General features: G+C 45.2%; 1 pseudogene; it reads left to right on the top strand.

Annotated features, from left to right (window-relative positions):
- The first annotated feature begins 354 nt into the window (after nucleotides 1-354).
- On the top strand, nucleotides 355-2209 carry LOC130108249 (uncharacterized protein K02A2.6-like; annotated as a pseudogene).
- Nucleotides 2210-12569: the final 10360 nt, after the last annotated feature.

The following is a 12569-nucleotide window of genomic DNA, read 5'->3' as shown; positions in this document are numbered from 1 at the left end:
TCTCGTGTTTGTTTTAAAAAGAGCAGGGATATCGCATCAGCGGATTCTTCCGACACAGTTCCTCAAGCCGAACAACACACACACACTGTTAGGCAACAAGAAGAGGAATGTGACATTTACACCATGGGCAGGTAGCTGTATGCTCACGTAAAAAAGCCATATCAAGCCACTGTGATCCTGAATAACAAAACACATGTAATGGAGGTGGACTCTGGAGCCGCATGCTCCTTGATCAGTGAGGGCAGTTACAACACCTTGTGGCCTGACCAGCCGCCTTTACTGCACAAGGACAGTAGTGTGCTTAGACAATGGTCACAAGCAGAACTACAAGTTAATGGGAAGATTTTTGTGGATGTGCAGTATCAAGGCAATCACAAGACCTTGCCACTGATTATTGTTCGAGGTCAGGGGGCAAGTCTATTGGGCAGGGACTGGTTTGAGGCACTGGGCATTTCTGTAATGGGGGTGCGCCGAGTTTGCTTACAATCTGTGGAGTCCATCTTAATAGAATATGCAGAAGTCTTCCAGGACCTCGGGGCTTCACGAACCCCTCCAACTGCTATTGATATTAATACGACAGCATCACCCAAGTTTTTTAAAGCACGTTCGGTGCCCTTTGCCCTTCGACCAAAGCTAGACGAGGAGCTTGACAAGCTAGTAGCTCAGGGTATTTTTGAACCCGTGAGACACTCAAGGTGGGCCACACCCATCGTACCAGTAGTTAAAAAGGATGGCAGCTTAAGAATTTGCGGTGACTATCGCTGCACTGTGAATACAGTGTGAAACCTGATGTATACCCCATTCCTATGGTGGCTGAACTTTTTTCCAGACTGGCGGGGGGGTGCTTTTCAGTAAATTGGACCTCAAACAAGCTTACCAGCAGCTGGTGCTGGACAATGAGGCTGCAGAGCTTCTCACTATAAACACCCATCGCGGGCTGTTTCGGGCCCGCCGCCTGCAGTTTGGAGTATCGACAGCTGTGTCCATATTTCAGCGTTTCATGGATACACTCCTCGCTGATATACCAGGCGTGCAACCGTACCTGGACGATGTCTTAATAGCGGGAAAGACTGTTGACCAGCACAATAACCGTCTTCGTGCAGTGCTGGAATGATTCGCAGAAGCAGGATTGCGGCTACAGAAGGAGAAGAGTGTGTTTGCTGCTGACCAAGTTGGATTTTTAGGTTTTCGTGTGGACAAGGATGGCGTGCGGCCGACTATGGAGCAGGTTGAGGCTATTCAGAAGGCGTCTTCACCCCGGAACAAAATGGAGCTTCAGTCATTCCTAGGCCTACTCAATTTTTACAGCTGTTTTTTGCCAAACAAGGCTACCATCTTAGAACCGCTGCACCGCCCCCTGGATCAGTCTGCACCCTGGCAGTGGACTGACGCACATAAAAAAGCTTACACTGCTGCAAAACAACTGCTTCAGGCTGATGGCGTGCTCATGCACTATGACGAAACAAAGCCATTAGCCGTTGTTTGTGACGCTTCGCCTTTTGGCTTGGGGGCGCTGCTCTTCCATATGGAGTCTGATGGCCGGGAGGCTCCCATCGTCTTTGCCTCGAGGACACTATCCTCCACTGAAAGAAATTATGCTCAAATAGATAAGGAGGCCTTGGCGGTCATTTTTGCAGTCAAAAAATTTCACCAGTACCTTGCTTGTCGCCACTTTGTGGTTTTTACTGACCACAAACCTCTTTTGGGCCTGCTACACCACTCAAAGCCCATGCCACCTGTCCTGTCCCCACGCATGCTACGCTGGAGTGCTCTTCTTGGGGCCTATGATTACGAATTGTGCTACCGCCCTGGCAAACAGCTTGCAAATGCTGATGCCCTCAGTCGCTTACCACTGCCCGCTGGTATGCGTGAGACCCCTCCACCCATGGAGGTGCTCTTACTGGAAATGGCGCCTGAAGCCCCACTGAATGCAAAACACATTGCCGCCCTTACTCGGAAGGATCCAGTTCTGTCTCGGGTGCTGCACTGGGTCCTGCATGGCTGGCCAGTGGATACACCCGACAGCCGTTTCAAGCCATTTTTCACCCGGCGCCATGAACTGTCCGCACACAAGGACTGCCTATTATGGGGAAGTCGTGTAGTTATTCCTAACCTGGCAAGGGAGGAGGTACTAGCCATGCTGCATGATGCACACCCAGGCATTGTGCATATGAAGGGCCTGGGGAGGAGTTATGCCTGGTGGCCAGGTATGGATTTAGCAATAGAATAGACAGTAAAATCCTGTGAAACCTGTCACAGAACTCGTCATGCACCACCAACAGCACAGCTGCACCCTTGGGAGTGGACAACTGAGAAATGGTCCTGGCTACACATTGACTTTGCTGGTCCATTCCAGGGGAAGACATTTCTCATAATTGTGGACTCACACTCTAAGTGGTTAGAGGTTGCCATGGTGAGTTCAATGTCCTCCTCTGCAGCGATCAGCACACTGAGGCTCCTCTTTGCAACTCACGGGTTACCAGATGTCATTGTTTCTGACAACGGTGCAGCCTTCACATCGGAAGAATTCAAAGAGTTTGCCAGATGGAATGGCATCGGGGCAGTGACTACGGCCCCTTACCATCCTCGTTCAAATGGCCAAGCAGAACGTATGGTCCAGACAACCAAGGAGGCCCTATCTAGGATCACTATCGGTGACTGGCAGACACGCCTGGCTAGGTTTCTGCTGTCACAGCATGTGACTCCCAATTCAGCAACAGGAAAGAGCCCTGCCGAGCTTCTCATGAACCGGCGTCTTACCACGGCCTTTGATCGCCTTCATCCTGACTATGAAAATGAGATGCACCTCAAGCAGGATGTGAGTGCAGAAAAGCTGCAAGGCCCAAACAGATGTTTTAGGCCACAGGACACTGTGTACATGAGGAGCTACACTGGGGGACCCAAATGGGTTCCTGGTGTGATAGCCGATCCTGCTGGCCCAGTTTCATATAGAGTGCAGACTCCTGATGGGCAAATGCATCGACGCCACGTGGGTCAGCTGCGTGATAGAGCGACTGCACGCACGGATGTGGTCGCTGGAGAATCCATTGTTCCTGGTGAGCAGTCACCTGAAGATGAGCCGCTCGAGTCTACCTCGTTGGAAACGCCACAACCAGAGACCAGCGGGTCTGTTGAAGATCCCTCTGGTCCTGTGTCCATTCCTGTGCCCACTACCCCTCTACAGCGTCCGGCAGGAGACCAGCACCCTCCACGCCACTTGGCGGATTTTGTTGACTGGGGGAAAGGGGTGTAATGTATTGGGACTTATGTTAATGCGCATGCTCTCTGGTTAGTCTTTGATGGGGGGCTCTCGCGAGACGAGACCAGGAAGTAATGTTAAGTATGAGCCGAACTGGAAGAAACACAGATGTAGCCTGATGGCTGAGTATCCTAAATTTGCTAAGTTCTAAGTAGAGTTCGTTACAACCAATGTCTCTCTCGTCTCTAAGTCGAATCTTACAGGTAATACGTTTAACATATGTTCGGCGTCATCGCCAGACGCATACATACAAGCATTCACCTGAAATTCCTCTGATTGAATGTCCAATCCTGACGCTGTTCTGTAGTGTTCAAAACGCTTCATCCATTTCGGCCATTCATTGGCATTAGTGAAGTTGAACTTGCCTGGCGGGACTAATTGGGGCGCCGCTGCTTTATTTTATCTTCCTTTTTTTCTGATGTCGTTTCGCGTTATCAGGTTTAGTTCGTCTTTACTGTTGTTTTTCTTTTTCTTCTGACACCATGTTACGTTAACAACAAGGTTGTGCCAGCGTTGACAATGATGAGCTGGCCGGAGAGCAGAGTGTGCGATGAATGAACGTTTTATTAAAACTCATGTGTGATACCCAAAAAGGTCCGTGTGGCAACAACAACACAGCTCAACTAGAGTTCTCCCTACAGGACACCAATCACCTCCAATTAGAATGAACTTCAAGAACGGGTGAAAAAAAAAAAAAAACAAAACAATGAGAGCACACTGAACTGTTAATGTATTTGGTAAATCTTAAGTTTTTGACTAGGTCCAACACATTCTCTACTGACTGAGAAAAAAATAGAGAGGCATCAATTAAGTAAGAGAAAAAGACAACATGACCAATGGCACTCGTTTGTTGGCCACAGCTAAAAGAGCAACAGGTAGCCATTATGGGCTTTGACAAAGAGCGACCGTTTGGGGGACTTACCACTTCAAAGCACACATGTGATCTGCCTTTTGACACAGAAACAAGAGAAGCATGATACTTCCTGCACATTTTCACCAAAACAGAGCAAAGGCTAGTGTATCTATGTGATTTCCTCCTGCCTTTTGAGTAACACTGATTTGTTTTTGTTTTTGTTTTTTGAGGGGAGGGTTGTTTGTTGTTTTGTTTTTTGCAGTGAAGTATTTTTTTCTCCTACCCCAGGTCGGTCCTTTTTGAATTAGTAACTGTATATTACTGCTCTTTAGACATACATCCATCCTCAATCCTATCCACTTCCATTAAAACTGAAATCTTCAACTTTTCTGCCTCACAGATGTGATGTTTGTGCTTCTCATAACATCAATAAAATGGACAGACAACGATTGGAGTGAACGATGATTTTAGTGACGTCTCACAGGACACGTGTATTTACACGATGCAGATGGCTTCCTGACTGAACGTAAGTGCCTGACTAGCTAGCTGCCTACCATATCCTGCTATCAGCAGGGGTAGTACGTTCTAGTCGTAGACTAGAACACAGTCACAAAGACTATGGCTTGCTATGATCTGCTTGTGAACATAATGGATACTTCGGGAGAGAAATAGGCTACGGGAGTAAACCCCTACAGAAAATCAACGTCTACAGTGCTGTCCCCCCCCCCCCTTGTCCTTCTGTATCTGAGAGTACTGCCGGCGTCGTGTGTGGCTGCCGCTTCTGCCTCTCGTAGCCCCCCCTTCCCATCCACCCCTGCATGTTTGTGCTGTTTATCTGTTGTCTTGTTTCACCGCCGTTTATTGTAAAGCGACTTTGAGTGTTAGAAAAGCGCTGTATAAGTTTAATTTTTTATTATTATTATTATTATTACATCACTTTTCTTTTTTTTAACAATAACTCAGTTTTAATTTCCGAGGTGCTACTGAAGTACTTTCCTTGTAAGCATTCTCAAATAAAAACCCATAACAGCCTTAACTTTGACTGTTATTCCTTATTTGCAATAAACGCATTTACTGTAGCTGCCCCTGAAACAACTGAAAGGTCCATTTCTATGGTGCATCCAAAACAGTCCTTTACTTTGTGCGTTAAGCTTGCTTGTATAGAACAGTCCATGGAACAATACTCTGTTTATAAACAACATTGTCTGTCCATGAGATAGAATAATCTCTCAGCCCGTAACAGTCCATACTGGTTCGTGAGACTACTCATACTCATGGAAATAGGGAGGAAGGAGCCTGTTGCGCTGAACAGGATATCTTGGAGGTGGTGTGTTAACAACAGTCTCGTCACTATCGTCACCTGGCTCTGGCGGAATGCTCTGGAGCTCAGTAGGGATTTTCTTGAAAAAGGATGAGTTCCTCGTGATGGAGTGTCCATCCATTGTTGCTGTGACCATTGAGCCTTTGATCTTTCACAGTGTGTGGTTCACTGTTGTAGGGTGTGGTGAGCGCGTTGTGCTTAGGCTGCCGGTGGAGCACAGAGTCTCATGGGGTGAGAGTACTTGGTGTTGTGTGACGACATGTCGGCATAAGCATTAACGATAATAATAATAATACATTTTATTTGTGGGCACCTTTCAGAGCACTCAAGCACAACTTACAGAACACAGTAAAAAAAAACAGCACTGTATCAGACAGCATAAAATGAAAACAAGCAGGGTACACAATAAAAAAAAAGTTAATCCAACAGATAAGTATAAAATCATCATCTGCACAAAACTCAATGAAGTGTGTATCAGACTGAATATGCCAGTTTGAAAAGGTACGTTTTGAGATGGGATTTGAAGGTTGAAAGAGAGTCAATGTTGCGAATTTCTTGTGGGAGAGAGTTCCATAGGTGGGGGGCAGAATGAGTGAAGGCTCTAGTCCCCATGGTAGTCAAGTGGGCCGATGGTGTAGTGAGTTGGAGAACAGAAGAGGATCTGAGAGTGTGGGAGGGCATGTGGAAAGATACGAAAGAGCTACATTATTAAGGGCCTTAAAGGTTAGGAGCAGGAGCTTGACATCTTAGCTTTCGCTTCTTGATATTTTGCTCGGATTCCATGATCTGAGCTGTTGGAAGTGGCATGGTTGATTGTAGGAATCTTTGTGTAGATCTTCCGTTGGAACAGAAGCTCTGTTGGTGAAGCATCTGTGGTGCTGTGTGGTGTGGGATGATACTTTCGAAGGAAGATGTTGAGATGCTGCTTCCATGGTATGCCTTGTGTTCCTGCAAAACGGATGGTCTTAGTGTGTGCATAAAATGTTCTGCAGTGGCATTAGTCTGAGGCCAATGGAGTGTGATTTTGCAGTGGTGAAACCAAGAGAGGTTGCGAACTGGGCAAACTGGTCACCGTTAAATGGACAGCCATTGTCTGTTTTGAGCACTCTGGGGATTCCAAACATGGAGAATACTTTGTCTATAACTGGTATGACTGTGTTGGCTGAAGTTGACTTAACAGCCTCAACTATTGGGTACTGTGTGTATTCATCCACAATGACATGTAGATACTCTCCAGTGGGGAGAGTTCCATAAAAGTCTGCACTTGTGCTATGCCAGGGGGTTCTGGTAACTCAAACATTTGCAGTGGCTCTGAGTGTGTGACTGGTGTGTTTGCCTGGCAAGCTATACAATTTTTGACTGTAGCTTCTGCTTGCTGGTCCATGTTTGGAAACCAAACTTTTGTCCTGAGGAATCTTTTAGTCTTAACAATGTCCTGATGTCTCTCATGGGCAAGCTGTAGCACTGTTCTGTAGGCCTGTGGGGATGACAATTCTCGTGTTTCTTAATATGATATCGTCCGTAGGTGAAACTGTTAGTTCACTGCTAATTTGTCTGAACTGCTTGAGAATGGCAGCGTGTTGTGTGTCATGTGTGACCTTGTACCACGTATTGTTTCTGATGTGCACTGACCTTTTGTAGGATCGGGTCTTTCAGAGACTCCTCTTTAATTTCTGTGAGAGTTATTGCTTTGGGTGTAGCGTGATGTGTCATGAAGTTGACATAGTCCTCTGCTACTTTTGCTGCCAGTGTGCTGTCACCGTCTGTGTTGGTATGGGATGATGGGACATGTAGTCGGCTGGGTTGTCAGCTCCTTTTCTATTCTCCACTTTGTAGTTGTATGGCTGAAGCCTCAGTCCCCATCTCTCAATTCTGGCAGGTGGTTTTGATCTGGGATCATTCCAGATAATCTCAAGGGACTTGTAATCAGTCACTAGTGTGAATGGATATCTGTAGATGTATAAGAAGAAATGCTTGCAGCTCCAGACGACAGCCAGTGCTTCTTGCTCTGTCTGTGAGTAGCGCTTATCCACATCGCTGAGAGCACGGCTTGCATATGCTATGGTACATCTCTCACCTTTCTCCTTTTGATAAAGGAGAATGGTGAGAGTACGAAGTACACTTTTTTAAAAGTACATTTTAAAAATACTTTAAATTAAGCACAAAAAGTAAAAGTATGCTTGTACTAACTTTAGTATACATAGATTATATTTCTAATACACTAAACTATACTACTTTTGGACTTGTTGAATTCACATTTCTTTCGGTTGAATGTGAGGCCGCTCTCATTGAGCCTCTGTAACACTGCTCTGAGGTCGCTGTCATGCTCAGACTGCGAGGTACCATAAATGATGATGTCATCACCCAGATTTTTAACTCCTTTAAGACCTTGAAGAGTCTGGCAGATTGTGTTCTGAAACACCTCTGCAGCTGATAAGATGCCGAAGTACAGGCGTTTATATCACCTCAAACCAAGGTGGGTGGTGAACGTGGTTATATACCTGCTGTCAGGGTGGAGCTCCAGCTGGTGGTAGCCTACTGTCAGATCCAGCTTAGAATACACAGTGGCTCCATTCAGTTAATGAATAACATCATCCATGTGTATTTGAGATTCACGTTCCATGGCAGTGTTTGCTTGACACATGTCCATGCAGATTCTCCCTTTGTCTGCATCTTTTGATTTCAGGGCTGTGACAATGGGAGAGACCCATGGTGTGGGCCCTAATACTGTCTCAATTATGTCATCTGTTTCCAGCTTTCGCAGTTCATCTTCCACTTTCTGCCTTATATGGAATGGCACACACCTGTGAGGTTGGCATGTGGGTTGGACATTGGGGTTGATATGGAGCTTAACCTGGAAGTCTTTCAGCTTGCCAATTCCATCAAACAACTCTGGGTAGCTGTCGATAAGCTCATCTGCAACTGTCCTGCTGGTTGGTGTGGGTGACAGGGAGGTTACTATCTTGATCAGTCCTAGCTCCATAGATGTGCCATAGCTTAGTATGGAGAAACTGTCCCCTTCAATCATACAGAACATGCCTTGCGACTGTTTGTTTCCTTTTTCTGCATTTCCTTTGAATGCATCAACAACAGGGAGAGGGATTTTGGAGCAATAGGGGTAGATTTTCGTCACAGTTGGCCTAAGTTGTGGGCGTGGCTTTAGTTTGTTGAATGTTGCTTCACTGATGATGTTCGCTGTGCCCCCCCCCCCCCCCGAGTCTTATCAAGACTGGCACACTGAGATTGTTTATCTTAATGTTGGTCTGTGGTGGTTTTGCAGTCTCTGTGTTTACTACAAACACATATTCATCATCACTGCTGGATGAACCTGGCTTGTTACTTTCACTAGGTGTAGTGCTGGTCACATGGTGTACTCTCTGATGTGCGTTCTGTTGTTTACTGTTGTCTTTATATTGTTTTGTGTCCTTATCTCTGAGTTTTAAGAGGCACTGTCGTGCAAAGTGGCTTTGTTTACCACATGCTCTGCATAGCTTGCCTTTAGCTGGGTAGTCTTCTTCGTGCGGGTATTTGCCTTCACAATTCCTACACTCATTGTTTGGTTTACCTCTCATTGGGCGTACATTTCCAGCTGATGGCTTGTTTTGAGCCTTCTGATGCACCGCATTCGCTGTAGCAGCTGTACCCTGTTCTATGCCCGCAGCCTGCATTTCAGACAGTTCTAGAGTTCTCCTGTGGTCCAGAAGTCCACTTAGTGTTATGTCAGGCTCTCTCACTGCCTGCCTGCAAAGCCTGGATGATGTGCAGCTCTGTATTAGTTGTGGTTTAATTTCAGAATCTATGTTTGTAAACTCATAGTCAGTTCTTTGCTAGCATGCGTGGTAGCTATCCAATTTTTCTCCTGGTTGCTGCACTGCTTTTCTGATTATGTAGACTTGATACTGGACATTCTTTTTGGGTTAAAAATATCCTGTAAGCTTCTGTTTAATATCTGCATACTTGTCTGCCTCAACTGCCATAGTATCATAGATATCATGCACTCGTTCTCCTGCTAAGTGCAACAGCAATGCTTTTAGCTTAGCATCTCCCGTAATGTTCATAGCTATGGTATAATTTTCAAACCTTTGTACCCATTTTGTCCATCGTGGTCCAGTAGCACTGGGATCGCTTTCAGTATCAAAGGGGAGGACAGCGATGTTGCCTGCAAGTGATATGGTAATGTTATTTTTGGGAGTTAGCTTGTGTCCTCGTTAGTTTATCTCAGCAACTCACTCTGTTTTCCTCCTCCATTTTTTTCTCTCTTGACGGAATTTTCCTTCGTCGCACAGGTTTGATCCTCGTTGCCAGTGTGATGTTTTGTGCTTCTTATAACATCAATAAATGGACAGACAACGATTAGAGTGAACGATGCTTTTAGTGAAGTCTCAGGACATATTTACACATGGCAGGTGGCTTCCTGACTGAACATAAGCGCCTGACTACCTAGCTGGTTACCATATCCTCCTATCAGCAGGGGACGTACATAGCCTAGAACACAGTCACAAAGACTACAGCTTGTAATGATCTGCTTGTGGACATTATAACAGGGAAATTTCACAGATGGTTTTGTGAACATTCAATCAATACTGATCAGTAATGAGGTGGACTGAAGCAGTAAAGTCCTCACTGTATATTGATGGGGAAGATGGAGGAATCAATGCTCTCCTAGTTACAGTCTTTCCCAAAGTGCCTACGTGTACCAGAATGCATCACTGCATGTCAGTTTGTACATCATCGCACATAAAATCATCTGCGCTAAGGTTGTGGGACGTCATTTCCACCATCAGAGATGTAGCTTAGCTGAGAGGATGAAGATTTTTTTCTTTTCTATTTTTTTTTTTGTCAACAGCGTTGGAGTATTAGAGTATGGCAAGCCCCTTTAACGTTTATTAGCTATGTTTGACTATTCGGAATTAACATTACAGATATCAACAACGTCATTTTATCTAGTCAAAAGCTGAATTATAGATATCTGCATTGTTGTCACTGTTGATGACGCTCGACTCGTCACATATCCTAAATGACAATTACAGATATCTGTAATTCAGTTTTGACTAGGCAGAATCAAAGTTGCGGATACGGAGCCAGGCCAAAAGCACCTTTGCCAAGGTAATCTCACTGCAAGATGGCACTGCGGACACAATTGCTGCAGCTCTGAAGACCTGGCTCCAGGAGAAGAATATCTCCATCAAGAAGGTGATGGACTGAGGCAGTAATGGAGCTGCAGTGATGACTGGTAACGTAATTCAAATTAATATATATATATTACAAAAAATATTGTTTTACTCATAATGTTGACCAGGATTTTTTTTAAAAAAAATCATGGTTGTTTTGAAACAAAAAACGCCACAAAACATTAATTTTTGTTGTACTGCTTAGGGCGCAAGAATTGAGTGGCAGTGCTCCTGCACAAGGAAAACCTTCTCATGACAGCGATCCACTGCATATGCCACCGACTGGCGCTGGCTGTGGGGCAGGCAGGGGAGAGGGTTCCATACAAGCCAAATCTGGGTGAACTCTTAAGGTTATTTGCCTATTCGGCCTGCCGGATGGCCAGACTCCACCAAATACAGGTTTTTTTCTTTTTTACGCATCATTCATTATATAGGGATAAATACAGTGGCTGTCTCATCACATTGTTTTGTTTATTTGCTGAGATACATTTTCTGCAGTTTACTGAATTAAAAATAGCAAATATTGTGATTAAAAATGACAAATACTGTTCTCTTGCCCCTTCAATTAACATATATTTTGATATTTTATGTTAAATGATATTACATGTCCAAGATTCCAACATGATTCTGAATCTGATTAGATATTGGACTGCAAGAAAATGAACGTTTTTCTCTTTCAGGAACTTGTGGATTTGGCCCAGAATACCCTAAAGGAAGCAAAAGATACCCGGTGGCTGCGTCATGATGAGGCATGCAAGTCACTCTATAGGAACCTCCCTGCAGTGCTCATGACTCTCGACAATGAGAACAAGAACAGTGCCACTGCCACCGGTCTCCTCATCTGGCTGTGCAAATACAACACCCTGGCCACTCTCTACCTGCTCTGTGATCTGCTGCCACAACTGTCTTTGCTGAGCAGGTGCTTTCAGCAGGAGAAGATCAACCTCCAGCAGATCGACAAAAGTGTGAAGGCCAAGATGGCAGTGGTTCAATCGATGAGAGAGGGCATGCCACCTGGGAGCAGGCTGGCCAAGATCCAGGAAGACCTGGCTGAGTGTCATTCCAGTTAGCATGGCTATTCCAGTTAGCATGGCTGTCTGTGAGAGTGCTTTCAGTGCACTGAAGAGGGTTAAAACCAGGCTGCGCAGCAGCATGACCATAGCCACACTTAACGCTTTGCTGACCATAACCATCGAGGGCCCCCCTCCCCATAGATAAATTTAACTTTAGTACAGCAGTGAAAGCTTGGGGCCAGCTTAGAAACAGACGCATCATTGTCTAATATGTGATTGTTCTGTCCTCTGTGTGTGTGTGTGTGTGTGTGTGTGTGTGTGTGTGTGTGTGTGTGTGTGTGTGTGTGTGTGTGTGTGTGTGTGTGTGTGCGTGTGTGTGTGTGTGTGTTTTCGTGTTCTAACAACTATTTCAACACTACTTAAATAAATACTTTATTTGGAACTTACCCTTGTGTTTGCCATTTTATTGAAATTATGTTTTTAAGTTGCAGGAAATTACAGCAAATGGCTTTCTTTATTACAAATTTTTTTGCCTCCCGGACAGGGGGCACAGCCCCCCTCCAGACCACCCCCTAGTTGCAACTCAGCACCATCTTGTTTGAAAATCCTGGGGACACCCCTGTACAACACCGTGGTTAGAACACAGGACCTTCTTGCTGTGAGGCGACAGCACTAACCACTGGGCCACCCATCAAACTATATTGGAACGTGGTTCAGCTGTAATATATATTATTTGTCCAGCAGAACTGCCACATCTTCATCACGTTTCAAATGGATAAAGTAGCAAGAAAAATCACGGAATGAAGTTTCAAGAGGGAACTCGTAGATTGTGACAAATGACTATAGCACTGAGGAGGGTGAGACTGAAGATACAGGGGACCGCTCGCTTTCAAAATTGTTAACGTACTGTAAACCAAAGCTCATTTGGGTGTAGCAACTCCAACACAGCTTG

The sequence above is a fragment of the Lampris incognitus genome, chromosome 1 (genome assembly GCF_029633865.1).
Source record: "Lampris incognitus isolate fLamInc1 chromosome 1, fLamInc1.hap2, whole genome shotgun sequence".
NCBI classification, from domain to species: domain Eukaryota; kingdom Metazoa; phylum Chordata; class Actinopteri; order Lampriformes; family Lampridae; genus Lampris; species Lampris incognitus.
This window is presented reverse-complemented; position numbering and strand designations above follow the sequence as displayed.